The sequence below is a fragment of the Phacochoerus africanus genome, chromosome 15 (assembly GCF_016906955.1).
Source record: "Phacochoerus africanus isolate WHEZ1 chromosome 15, ROS_Pafr_v1, whole genome shotgun sequence".
NCBI lineage: Eukaryota > Metazoa > Chordata > Mammalia > Artiodactyla > Suidae > Phacochoerus > Phacochoerus africanus.
This window is the reverse complement of record NC_062558.1, coordinates 106486330-106500504: the sequence shown is the minus strand read 5'-3', so window position 1 is coordinate 106500504 and position 14175 is coordinate 106486330. Positions and strand designations below refer to the sequence as shown.

Here is a 14175-nt window from a genome sequence, read left to right as displayed (position 1 = left end):
TTTTTACTGTCAATAATATTGTCAGCTCTAGAAGACAGACAAAAAACCCACTGTTTTTGCCTAACATTTATATCTATGTGACTATTTTACCTTTTTAGAGTCATTAGATAAGTTCTAATCATCACTTAAGTGGAGTTGTGCATTAAAAAGGCATAAGAATACTTTTCCAAACAGGAAAAAGTTCAACTTTAATCAAGAGAGTAAAACCAGCTTAAAAAATTAGAAATCATGACCTGATCTTCAAACTCTGTCTAGCAGAAGTTGGACTGCTGAGAACATAGCAACTTCCTGGACTTTGTACTTAAGTTTCCCCAAAGTATAATAGAAGGCCAAAAAGAAAACATTATCTAGTGAACATGGAATGCCACAATTGACTACATACTTAATTCAAAGAAGTGTAAGCACTGTCTCTTTAAGATGCAGTACTCTGGCCACCCTTGAATATTTTGGATTAAAGATCTGGCATGAAGATTACTTACATTCTTTCCAAACCTCAATCATTTTTCACTTGAAAAAGACTTTCAGCTGACTATATGCAAAAAAAAAGGCAGTTTTTTTGTTTTTGCCAGATAACTTAGGCTTTTTTTAATTCCAAGAAGTTTTTTTTCAGGCTGTTTTTAGATCTTGTCTTTGTCATGATTACAAATTCTAAAAATCAAAAATAGAGAAGTTAATTTAATACACACTGTTTAACTAACTTAAGTACTCCAGAGATCAGAACTATCAGAAAAGGACAGAATTCAATATCATTTATTCTTTGTCAAAAAAAAAAAAAAAACACAGAATTTCAATGCTGTAAGTAAAGGTTATAATTTTTTTTTAAGTGCCTCAGAGCTGCCAGGAACCTTAGAGAGTAACCAGGTCAAAGGTTCTTCATCAAGAATCAGTGAACAGGAGTTCCCGTCATGGCGCAGCGGAAACAAATCCAACTAGGAACCATGAGGTTGCGGGTTCGGTCCCTGCCCTTGCTCAGTGGGTTAAGGATCTGGCATTGCCGTGAGCTATGGTGTAGGTTGCAGACGCGGCTCTGATCTGGCATTGCTGCAGCTCTGGCGGAGGCCAGCAGCAACAGCTCCGATTCGACCCCTGGCCTGGGAACCTCCATATGCTGTGGGTGTGGCTCTCGGGGGCTGGGGGAAGAATCAACGAACAGGGAGTTCCTCTTGTGGCTTGGCAGGTTAAGAGCCCAACACAGTATCCATGAGTATGCAGGTTTGATCACTGGCCTTGCTCAGTGGGTTAAGGATCTGGTGTTGCCACAAGCTGCAGTACAGGCTGCAGATATGGCTCAGATCCAGCATTGCTGTGGCACAGGCTAAGCCAGTAGCAGCAGCTCTTATCTGACCCTTAGCCTGGGAACTTCCACATGACACAGATGTGGCTATAAAAGAAAAAAAAAGAATCAATGAACTTACATGAATAGGCTAGAGGAGATTAATAAACCTTCTCAAACTGTATGCACAATTTGAAGTAAATGATGTGCTCATGAACATTTTTCTTGGGCAGCTATTTACAGCTTTCATCACATTCTCCAAGTATTCAATGTGCCACCCCAAAACCCCCAAGAAAGGTTCATGAGCCACTTTCCGAGGTCACATAGATAATAAAATTTTGGAGCCAGGGCTCCCGCACAATTCTTCTTCCTAATCACAGTTATCTTGTTCATGTACTCCGCAGAACAATCAGGACATAAGATTTTTGCAACTATGCCTATTCTCTTTCATCTTACACACTGCCAAAATACTTCCTGATATTCATTTAAACAGTTCAAATTCATAAATTATTTTCTTAATGCTGTGTTCATGTCAGCAAGTCACCTTATGGTTAGGCCTGTTCCTTTCAGTAAATAAATTTCAGGCAATATCTTACTGATAGATATCTTTTTATTCTTTTGCTGCAGGGATAAAACATAATTGAATTAAGGGGGAAAAGAAAAAAATAATTACAAAAATATTCTTGCTTTTCCACTGCATACTCATTACATATTGTATCAAAGGCTTCATGAAGTAAAATTCCATTGCTCTAAGCCTAGTGTAGTACCTGAGACATTCACAGGAAAGACAGAACCCACTAGAAGAAAATCAGAAGGATACAGGAAAGAACTTTTAAGAGAGGAATATAAGCAGTAATAAGGAACAATATCAGCAAAATATGAACAAAATATTTTAGTCACCAGGAGGTAAGATATCTTTTAACCCCTAAGAGAAAGTCAGGATAATGATGAATAAAACCAACCATGTGTGAATACTTTTCCATTCATGCTTTACATAAATAAATGTTAGTGTTTTGTTTATAATAAAAGTAAAATGTCTTCTCATATATCTAATCTTCATAGTATACAGCTTTTTGGAGGGTGATAATAAAAGTTCTAAAATCGTGGTGCTGATTGCACAACGGTGAAATACTAGAAATCACTGAGTTGTACACTTTAAATGGATGAGCTGTATAGTATGTGAATTATATCTCGATAAAGCTATTTTTTTTTTTGTCTTTTTAGGGCTGCACCTGTGGCATATGGAGGTTCCCAGGCTAGGGGTCTAATTGGAGCTGTAGCCACCGACCTACACCAGAGCCACAGCAACACAAGATCTGAGCCGAGTCTGCAACCTACACCATAGCTCATGGCAATGCCAGATCCTTAATCCATTGAGTAAAGCCGGGGATCAAACCCGCAACCTCATGGTTCCCAGTAGAATTCATTAACCACTAAGCCACGACAGGAACTCCTAAAGCTTTTATTTTTTAAGTGAAAAAAAGTAAAAAGAAAAGTAAGACCAAGTGGGATTTATTCCAAGAATGCAAAGCTCATTCAATATTCAAAAGCCAGTCAATGTAATTCACCATATTAAAGTCTAAAGAAGAAAAAAAAATCATATTAATTGGTGCATTTGACAATATCCTAAATCCATTCGTGATTTTAAAAATACAAAGAAAACTAGGAATAGAATGGAAATTTCCTAGTCTAATTAAGGGCATCTACAAAAATAACCTACAAGCTGACAGCATACTTAAATGTGAAAGAACAAATGTTTTGGTGATTGGAAACAAGGATGTCTGCTGTCATCATTCCCCTCAAAATCATACCGAAAATTCTAGCCAGGACAATAAGCAAGAAAAATAACTGTTACAGACTGGAAAGAAAAAAATTAAATTTTCACTATTTGCAGACAATACTCTTGTTTACATAAACAATCCCATGGAATTCACATAAAAGCTCTTAAGAGCTAATAAGTTTAACAGGGTTACCAGATATAAGGCAAACAAAAATCAATTACATTTCTATATAGTACTAGCAGTGAATAATTAGAAATTGAAAATTTTAGGAGTTCCAGTTGTGGCGTAGTGGTTAACGAATCCGACTAAGAACCATGAGGTTGCGGGTTCGATCCCTGGCCTTGCTCAGTGGGTTAACGATCCGGCGTTGCTGTGGTGTAGGCTGCAGACATGGCTCAGATCCAGCGTTGCTGTGGCTCTGGCCTAGGCTGGTGGCTACAGCTCCGATTCGACTCCTAGCCTGGGAACCTCCATATGCCGTGGGAGCGGCCCAAGAAATGGCAAAGAGACCAAAAAAAAAAAAAAAAATTGAAAAATTTAAAAAATCATCACTTACAATAGCTCCAAAATATTAAATATGTAGATACAAGTCTAAGAAAACATGAGCAGGATGTGTATACTGAAAACTACAAAACTCTGATGGAGGAAGTAAAAAAAGACCAAAATTATAAATAAAGAGATATACTATGTTCTAGGAATGAAAGATTCACAGAGTAAAGATGTCAGTTCTCCTCAAGGTAATTAACAAGGATTATCCATAGGTAAGTATAAGCTGATTCTAAAACTAATGTAGAGGAGTTCCCTTGTGGCTCAGGGAGTTAAGGTTCCAGTGCTATCAATGCCGTGGTGCTGGTTACAGCTGTGCTGCTGGTTGGATCCCTGGCCTAGGAATCTCCACATGCCACAGATGAAGCCAAAAAAAAAAAAGAAAAGAAAAAGAAAAAGACTGATGTAGAAATGCAAAGGAAGCAGAAGAGCCAAAACAATTTTGAAAATTTATTTAGGTGTCATTTTCTGCACTAGAATGTGAGCTCTGTGATGTTGCCACTGTATCAGACCGTGAGTTCTGTGTTCACCTAGTGCTGTCCTTGCTCACATGAAGGAAAGACTGCTAATCTGGGAGCTACAAAGAAAAAAAATAAGTGCTGTTCTCAAATTAGTTGTCTTATCCATTCACAGCTGCTGTAACAAAAAACCATGGTCTTGGCGGGTGGTTAATAAACAACAGAAAACTCTTCCTTACAGTTCCTGGAGGCTGAGAAGTTTAAGATCAAGGCACTGGCAGACTCAGTGTCTGGTGAGAGCCTGCTTCCTGGTTTTACAGACTACATTCTTTACTGTGTCCTCCCTCACAGGGCAGAAGGTACAAGAGAGCTCTTTGGGCCTCTTTTATAAAGGCACTAATTCCATACATAAGGGACCCACACTTCTGACCTAAGCACCTGCCAAAGGCTCAACTTCCAAATAGTAGCACACTGGAGATTAGGTTTCAACATACGAATTTTAGGGAGGATACAAACATTCAATCTTTAGTACTAGTCTAATGGAGGAGTATAGTTCTGGGTGTTTTACTTCTTTTCTTTTCTTTTCTTTTCTTTTTTTTTTGTCTTTTTAGGGCCGCAGCCACAGCATATGGAGGTTCCCAGGCCAGGGGTCAAATTGGAGCTGTAGCCTCCAGCCATAGCCACAGCAACGCTGGACCCTTAACCCAATGAGCAAGGCCAAGGATTGAACCTGCAACCTCATGGTTCCTAGTCACATTTGTTTCCACTGTGCCATGATGGGAACTCCAGGGGTGTTTTATTTCTATGAACCTTTTTCTTCATAACCCATTTCTTCTATAAAATATTTCCTCCTTATTCTTTTCACTTTCTACCTTATATACTGACCTGAATACTACTTTTCAACTATAAATGCATTGGGAAGAGGATTTGTGTAACTTTCACAATACCTTGTATATAAAGTAGTTAAACAGTCAGTAACTGTTTATTTTTAAAACTAATACAGATTAGGGAGTTCCCGTCATGGCGCAGTGGTTGACGAATCCAACTAGGAACCATGAGGTTGCAGGTTTGATCCCTGGCCTTGCTCAGTGGGTTAATGATACATCGTTGCCATGAGCTGTGGTGTAGGTTGCAGACGCGGCTCGGATCCCGCGTTGCTGTGGCTGTGGCATAGGCCAGCGGCTACAGCTCTGATTCGACCCCTAGCCTGGGAACCTCCATATGCTGCGAGAGCAATCCAAGAAAATGGCAAAAAGGCAAAAAGGCAAAAAAAAAAAAAAACTAATACAGATTAAAAATTGGCTATCTTTCTTTTGGCATGCAGTTTTACAAGTTTTACCACAAGAGTTGTACAACTACCACCACAGCAGAGGTAATAAAGAGTTGCATCACCCTCCAAAATCTCCATCATGTTACCTCTTCCTTTAACCCCCTGCAAAGCACTGAAATGAGCCTGAAGATGGTCTTACAAGCCAGATTCTACACCAGAGGAGTAAATCTTGCTTCGCCTCAACTCATGTCTCCTGTTATTACCAACATCATAAGCATTTCAATTTATGTTTGCAAAGTAATCATAATGAATGAATGAATCACTGGCTTCACCAGAAAGGCTTTATTCTAGCTCTTTCTTTTCCTGCTATATAGTCTGTGCTTAAATATGCTTGCTGAATGAACAAGGAAAGATTCAGACAAACGGAAATTAGAGGAGGAGAATGACAAATAACTGCTTCTGGCTAGAATAAACTTCAAAGTACAAACAGAAATAATAGAGCATTTCATTTCTTGCCCCTAATCCTCAACCTTCCATAATATCTATGGAAAAGTTTTAATTCTTTATCCTAGCATTAAAGACTCTTTACAATATGGACCCAAATTATATTTCCAGTGTTATTTCCTATTACACTTTTTACAACTAGGAGAAATGTATGTGGCTTTAGCATACACACAACCTACTTCCACTTCTTTGATAGTGCTTTCAACCCCAACCTTGATTGAAGCAGTAGCCCAAAGTAACCCGTATTTGTATCTCATGCTCTTGCTCCTCAGCTAGTACTGATTAAACTGGGACTGCTGATAAAATATGGACAAATTCATATGTAGGCTGAGATAATCAGATTTCTAGGATTTTGAAATAGAAGACTTAGAGACCGGGTCAGTCAGACAAAAATAAATACTTGAACTGATAAATCATGTACAGTTGGGACTCCATATAGGACTTCTGCAAGTAGAAACCAGGCACTGAACAACCAAGAGGCAGAAAAGAGATGAGAAAAACCAAGCATCTCTTGAAAAATGGAAACCATTATTCTGTAGCTTGGGTGTATTTTATTTTTTATCTTCAGAATGTGTACAAGATGCCCATTACATGCTTACAATAAACCCTCCTTCATTTAGGATAGTATAAGTTAATTTTTGTTCCTTAAAACTAAATGAACCCTAACATATTAGCTAAACTGTACTCTTTTTTCCCAATATTCTCTACTTTCCTGCCTCTATGTTCTGGATAGCTATGTACACATCTTACTCTTTATAGGAAAAAACTAAATTAGATACAGGTACTTAGAGCCATAGTATATGATATTTAAAACATTTCTACTTTTGTGTATCAAATGACACAATCAAGAAAATACAGGGAGTTCCTGTCATGGCTCAGTGGTAACAAACCTGACTAGTATCCATGAGGACACAGGTTCCATCTCTGGCTTTGCTCAGTAGGTTATGAATCTGGCGTGGCCACGAGCTGTGGTGTAGGTCGCAGATGTGGCTCAGATCAGGCGTTGCTGTGGCTGTGGTGTAGGCTGGCAGCTGTAGCTCTGATTTGACCCCTAGCCTGGGAATCTTCATATGCCTGAGGTGCAGCCCTAAAAAGACAAAAAGAAAAGAAAGAAAAAAGAAAAAAAGAAAAAGAAAAGAAAATATAAAGCAAGCCATAGGAAAAGATATGTAATTTGTTTGCTAATTAGAAATGCAAAAGACAACACTGTAAATCAACTACAATAAAAAAAGAAATGCAAAATGATCCCAAGTGAAGAAAGTACAAAGGATACTTCAAAACTGGCAAAAAGTATTAAGACAATGCTTATAAAGTTCAACATTTCTTTTACATCATAATATTGTCAGTTACAGATGTCATATTATGGATTTTACCACGACCTAAGTTAGTCCTTTAAATATGGACTGTTTTGCAAATACCCTGTTCACAGGAGTGTAGGCCTCACCAAAATTAAACTTATATAGTTATACAGACCCAAAGATGACCAAACTCAAGGGTGGCAGACCCCCCAAGTCACTGACTATTTAATCCTTCAGAAGAGTACCAGAGGTGAAATCATTTATGCTTGTTTATGCAAACCTCAACTATTTACATTTTATGCATCTAACTATTCGCCTATTTACTTTCTAGGTATTCTATTATACCTAGAATATTAGAGTACTTACCATAGGTAACATACAACCAAACTTGCTTAGTTGGCTTCTTAATGTATTCCAGCTGACTCTACTGTAATAGGAGAGTCTATCAGTTCTCTCTTACATTTGCCCAAATGATTTCTCTCCTACAGAAACATCTCCCAGAGATGGTACCAAACACTTTGAGAAGTGATACCATTACTCCGAGAGTGACCTCTCCAAAGGTTTCAATTGTTTAACTATGTAAGTTCCGGTACTTTTTTTTTTTTTTTTTGGTCTTTTCTAGGGCCACACCTGCAGCATATGGAGGTTCCCAGGCTAGGAGTCTAATCAGAGCTGCAGTCAGATCCGAGTTGTGTCTGCGACCTACACCACAGCTCATGCCAACACCAGATCCTTAACCCACTGAGCAAGGCCGGGGATCAAACCCGTAACCTCAATGGTTCCTAGTTGGATTCGTTAACCACTGAGCCACGACGGGAATTCCAAGTTCTGGTACTTTTAAGAAAGGTTTCAACCCAATAAATCTTTGTGTGTGTGTGTGTATATATATGGCTCTATGTCTCTAAGCAAAGACAAAAAAAGCAAAAAAGATAATGTTTCCTATCTACAGGGAGTTTGCATTTTAGTACAAGACACATATACATAAACGTAATTACGGAAGTTCCAACACTCTATTTTTACCTCATTCAACACTCAAAAATGGGTGATGGGAGTTCCCGTCATGGCTCATAGGTAGTGAACCCGACTAGTATCCATGAGGATGTGGGCTCAATCCCTGGCCTCGCTCAGTGGATTAAGGATCTGGCATTATTGTGAATTGTGGTGTAGGTCGAAGATGTGGCTTGGATCTGGCGTGGCTGTGGCTGTGGCTTGGGCTGGTGGCTACAGCTCAGATTCAACCCCTAGCCTGGGAACCTCCATATGCTGCAGATGCAGCTCTTACCAAAAAAAAAAAAAAAAAAAAAAAAGATTCAAAGTCTACCTTCATTAAAGCTTCACAAAAAAGCTACTGGTATAAGCATGTCACTGAATTTGTTAACTACCCCTTCTGACAGGGACTGAATTTAATGTTACTTACATCAATGATCTGGATATCATACTTTACTAAAGGGTTGACAAAAACCAATAACCTACCACAAATATATCCAAGCCCCAGTTTCTCAAGTCCCAAGTCATCCACTACAGTGCTATAAGAGTCATTATTCTAAAACACAATCCTAAGGAGTTCCCTGGTGGCATAGTAGTTAAGGATCTGGTGTTGTCACTGCTGTGGCAAAGGTTCAATCCCTGGCCCAGGAACTTCCACATGTTGTAAAAGCAACCATATAAATAAAATGTAATCTTAAACATGTTTTCCTTATTTAAAAAACCCATCAAATGTCCTCTATGTACCTATTCCTCTCATGGAATCAATTCGAACTGCTTAGTTGCATCACATAAACTCCTTCATAATTTAGCCCCAACCTGTGCACCTTGGTTTCTGACACTCTACCTCACCTGCCATAAGGTGAGTTCATACTTATGGATGTCTACAGTTCCAAAAGTGCTGTGTTATTTCATATGTAATTCTGCATATGCTGTTGTGTGCCTGTACTGGCCTCAGCCTCATTCCAACCCAAAATCTCCTTATTAGTGAAAAAAACCCGAACAAACAAAAACCACCACAAGCATTCATGTTTCATCCATTGTGAAGAGTTCCCTAATGTCTTATCCCAAAGTTAATCACTCCTTCTTCAGTGCCACTAATGCATCTCTATGTTTTCTTTTATAACACTAATCAGGTAATATTGTAAGTATTGATTTATATGACTCTCCTAAGTCTGTTAATAAAACATTATTCATCTAATTTTCTTAGTGCCTCATATATATAATAGAGCTCAACAGCATCTATTGAATGAATAAATGGTAAGAGAATTGCAAACTAACTCATATATTTGAGTTATATACATATATGCTTAGCTAGGAGGGTCCAAAAACAAACAAAAAAAAGATTCAGTAGTAATCTTTAAATTTCTAAAGAGTAAATATGTAAAAGAAGAGACTTGTGCTTTGTGATTCTAAAGAGCAAATTAGGACCAGAAACATTAACTAGAGATACACTGTGCTTCCACATAAAGAACTTTCTAACAAGTAATAGCCTCAATTAGGTTGCACTGAGGAAACTGAGCTCCTTGTTAGTGAAAGAATTCAAACACAGGCTAAACAACATCCATCAGGTGCCTAAACTCTTTAAGAATAAAACGGCACTTAGCTCTAGAGTTGCTGTCGTTATTTTTTTTGTTGACATTTTGCTCATCTGACCTAGAACTACTTCTTGAATTGAAGGAATCCATGATAGAATCCATCTTCCGGCAGCATAGCTGAAATACCCAAGACCAAAGTAATTGTCTTTTTTTTTTTACTTGGTGGTCTCATACAATAGCAAAACGATCTTACAGCCTCATTAAAAATGTGTGGCTAGTTATTATTTTTTTTTTATTTACTTATTTGTCTTTTGTCTGTTGTTGTTGTTGTTGCTATTTCTTGGGCTGCTCCCGCGGCATATGGAGGTTCCCAGGCTAGGGGTTGAATCGGAGCTGTAGCCGCCAGCCTACGCCAGAGCCACAGGAACTCGGAATCCAAGCCGCGTCTGCAACCTACACCACAGCTCACGGCAACGCCGGATCGTTAACCCACTGAGCAAGGGCAGGGACCGAACCCACAACCTCATGGTTCCTAGTCGGATTGGTTAACCACTGCGCCACGACGGGAACTCCCCTAGTTATTATTTTAATCAAGAACATTTTATAGTAGTTATCTTCTAAAATTTTTCTCCTCATGCAGTATAATTTTCGGTTATTTTATTAGAATGCCCAATGTCCTAGTGCTATATTCTTGATAGCATTAATGTGCTTCTGGAAGTATATCACAAAGATGGATGTCACCCTCTGGTTATATGTTCAATTACTGTGCTGACTACCTTATATAATAGTTATGTAACAAAAGCTTTATTAGTCTTTGATAACAAATTTTGGTGCTCAACACCAATTATGAATCACAACAAATCTTTTGTTTTCCAAACACCCAAGGATTATCAATTTCTTTAATTCTAGATAGTACCAAAGAATTTAAAAAGTCTGTCCAATAAGGGTGGGGTAAAGAATGTCAAGAGCCATTTAAGCAACAAAAGCAACTTAAATTGTATCACTCTTCATAAAAACAGAAATTACTTATTAGTTGAGACCTTTTACTGATGTAAAACTTCAATAAGTTACTTCAAAACTTAAATTTCTACACAATATATCTTCTTGAAAATGAACAATTTTCTCCTCATGGGTGAGAGAAATTTAAATTGTTTGCTAGATCTACCACGGTGCTTACAAGAGAAATTTCCCTTTTAGCACTAGAACACAAGTAGGAATATATTGCATAAAACTGTATTCTGCATTTATCTTACACTTTGATACATACACTTTTTAATACATGATACATACACTTTTTAACACATGAATCTATCATACTAACAACTTAAACTATTTTTCATTTAAATATAATAGATTTACAATGTTGTATTAATTTCTGTTGTACAGCAAAGTGATTCAGTTATGCATATGTATTTTTTTCAATATACTTTTTCATTAAGGTTTATCACAGGATACCATATATAGTTTCCTGTGCTATATAGCAGGAATTTGTTGTTTATCCATTTTATATAATATAGTTTGCATATGCTAACCCCAAATCCCTACTCCATCCTTGCCCCATACCCCCTCCTCTGAGGCAACCTGAAGTCTGTTCTCTGAGTCTGTTTTGTAAATAAGTTCATCTGTGTCATATTTTAGATTCCACATATAAATGATATCATATGGTTTGTCTTTCTCTTTCAGACTTACTCAATATGATAGTCTCTAGGTACCCCCACGTTGATGCAAATGGCATTTTTTCATTCCTTTTTTATGGCTGAGTAATATTCCATTGTGTACTTATACATACACCACATTTTATTTAACCATTCATCTGTTGACAGACATTTGGGTTGTTTCCATGTCTTAGCTATTGTGAATAGTACTGCTATGAACATAGGGGTGTATGTATCTTTTCAAATTATACTACTGTCCAGATAAATGCCCAGAGTGGGATTGCTGGATCATACGGGTACTCTATTTTTAGTTTTTTAGGGAACCTCCAGACTGTTTTCCATAATGGCTGCACCAACTTACATGCCTGCCAACAATGTAGGAGGGTTCCCTTTATCCACACTCTTTCCAGCATTTATTTGTAGACTTTTTAATGATGGCCATTTGACCAATGCGAGGTAGTACCTCATTGTAGTTTTGATTTACATTTCTCTAACAATTAGCGATGATGAGCATTTTTTTCATGTGCTTACTGACCATCCATATCTCTTCCTTGAAGAAATGTCTATTTAAGCCTTCTGCCCATTTTTCAATTAGGTTATTTGTTCTTGCTGAGTTGTATAAGTTGTTTAACAACTTAAACTTTTAAAGTCTAAATTAAACTTTATGGCACTCTCATCTGCCAGTGCAGACCTTCAGGAAGGAGGTGCAGGCCTGGTGTAATCTCCTGTCTGCACGGAGTGAAAGACAACAATGCAGAAGGACTCTGGCCCACGAGTGCCTTCACACTGGATTGGCTTTGGTTATGTGGCACTGGTTGCATCTGGTGGGATCATTGGCTATGCAAAAGCAGATAGGGTCCCATCCCTGGCGGCCGGGGTCCTCTTCGGTGGCTTAGAGGGCCTGGGTGCCTACCAGCTGTTTCAGGATCCAAGGAACATTTGGGTTTTCTCAGTTACATCTGGAACCTTGGCTGGCATTATAGGAATGAGATTCTACCACACTGGAAAATTTACGCCTGCAGCTTGACTGAGGATGCCAGTTTGCTGATGGTCGCCAAACTTGAAATTAGTGTGTTGAGTAAACCCCATCCATAGTAGTCATGGCCCCGCTTGAAATCACAAAGAATTTTTAAACTTCCTGCTATTTTTTTGTGTATTAAGATAAATACGTACTGGAGTTCCCGTTGTGGCACAGTGGAAATGATTCCCAGTAGGAAACATGAGGTTGTGGGTTCAACTCCTGGCCTCGCTCAGTGGGTTAAGGATCCAGTGTTGCCATGAGCTGTGGCATAGGTGGCAGACGTGACTTTGATCTGACGTGTTGCTGTGGCTATGGTGTAGGCCAGCGGCTATAGCTCCAATTAAACCCCTAGCCTGGGAACCTCCATATGCCAGCGGGTGTGGCTCTAAAAAGCAAAAATAGATAAACATGTACAGGATTTTCACATATTTTGACATTTTACTTAAAACAAAAAAACTCTGAACTTTGCAGAGAAAAAAATCAGTCATTATCTTTATGAGTAGTGTGTAACACAAGAACTTACTACCATAGTGCCCTCATTTAGATTGATTCTTGTTTATTAGTTTTCTCTCTTCTCCCTGTATCTGTAGGTAAAATCTCAAAGTATAAAATGTAGGTGTCACCACTGGGGCCCCTGAAACCCAGGACCAGTGTGAAAGAAAACTTTCAATGAGATTTAGGCTATCTGCTCTTTTGCTCATCTAGAGCACAGACCTACTTTAAAATTATGTTAAATGAAATCAATGTAAATAACATTTACTGCAAATAAAAAAAAATTAAACTTTTTATATACAACTTTTTTTTTTTTTGGTCTTTTTAGGGCCACACTCATGGCATATGGAGGTTCCCAGGCTAGGGGTCAAATTGAAGCCACAGCTGCCAGCCTACGTCACAGCCACAGCAACTCGGGATCTGAGCTGCATCTGCAACCTACCCCACAGCTCAAGGCAATGCCAGATCCCCCATCCACTGAGCAAGGCCAAGGACAGAACATGCATCCTCATGGATACTAGTTGGACTCGTTTCCGCAGCACCACCACGGGAACTCCCTACACAACTTAGTATTAAAAAATATTTCCATTGCATTGTATAACTTGTTACAAAGCCATGAGGGGATGTAGATAGCAGGAAAATAAAGAGGCAAAGGTGCAGCGCTATCTTTAAGAAGCTGCCAGAAACATCCACAAAGGCACTGTTGTAAGCAGAATAGAAAAATAAATAGATAATCTGTGTTAACACTCTGAAGCCCACAGGCCAAAGTACAGAGCTAACTTCCAGCTAACATTTATTCTCTCCAGCAATTTTTCTCTGTAGAAACTTCTTCAAACTCGTTTTCTAACAGTTTCTCCTGTCTCTAAAAGGAACCTCCACACTCTCCCAATTTTATCTTCTTTCTCACCACCTTAACTGGAATAGTATAGAAACAAAGTATTTATCTTTAGTTTTATTTTATATTCCCTTTCCAAGGGAAAGCAGGTAATACAAACATTTTATGTTTTTCTAACAAAAGCAGCCAAAAAAGCCCAATGAACTGTTGTGTAGTCTTTGAATAACTTTTTCCTAGGACAGCAACAGAAAAGAATTTCCCCTGCTTGACTAGAAAAAGACTACAGTCTAGATGAAAACCAGATCTGGAAATTCTAAATAATGCCCAGTGTATGATGGGTAGTTGTATATTACAGTATTTGGGAAAATATGAGAACACAGCACAGAATCTGATTTCAAAACTATCATGTTCAACTCCAAACTTAAAATGTTTTAATCTGGGTGAGGCTAGAGACAGGCAGAATGAAATATTTTTTTAACCAAGAAATGTATCCCAACATAAAATTCAAATTAAAAAGAAA

The 14175-nt window shown here is 38.3% G+C and overlaps 1 protein-coding gene and 1 pseudogene across 4 annotated transcripts in view; one reads left to right on the top strand and one right to left on the bottom strand.

Annotated features, from left to right (window-relative positions):
- The window catches only part of TBC1D12 (TBC1 domain family member 12), an 89035-nt gene that overhangs the window by 63556 nt on the left and 11304 nt on the right, over positions 1-14175 (bottom strand). The window lies entirely within an intron of this gene.
- LOC125116056 (transmembrane protein 14C-like) lies at positions 12059-12406 on the top strand (annotated as a pseudogene).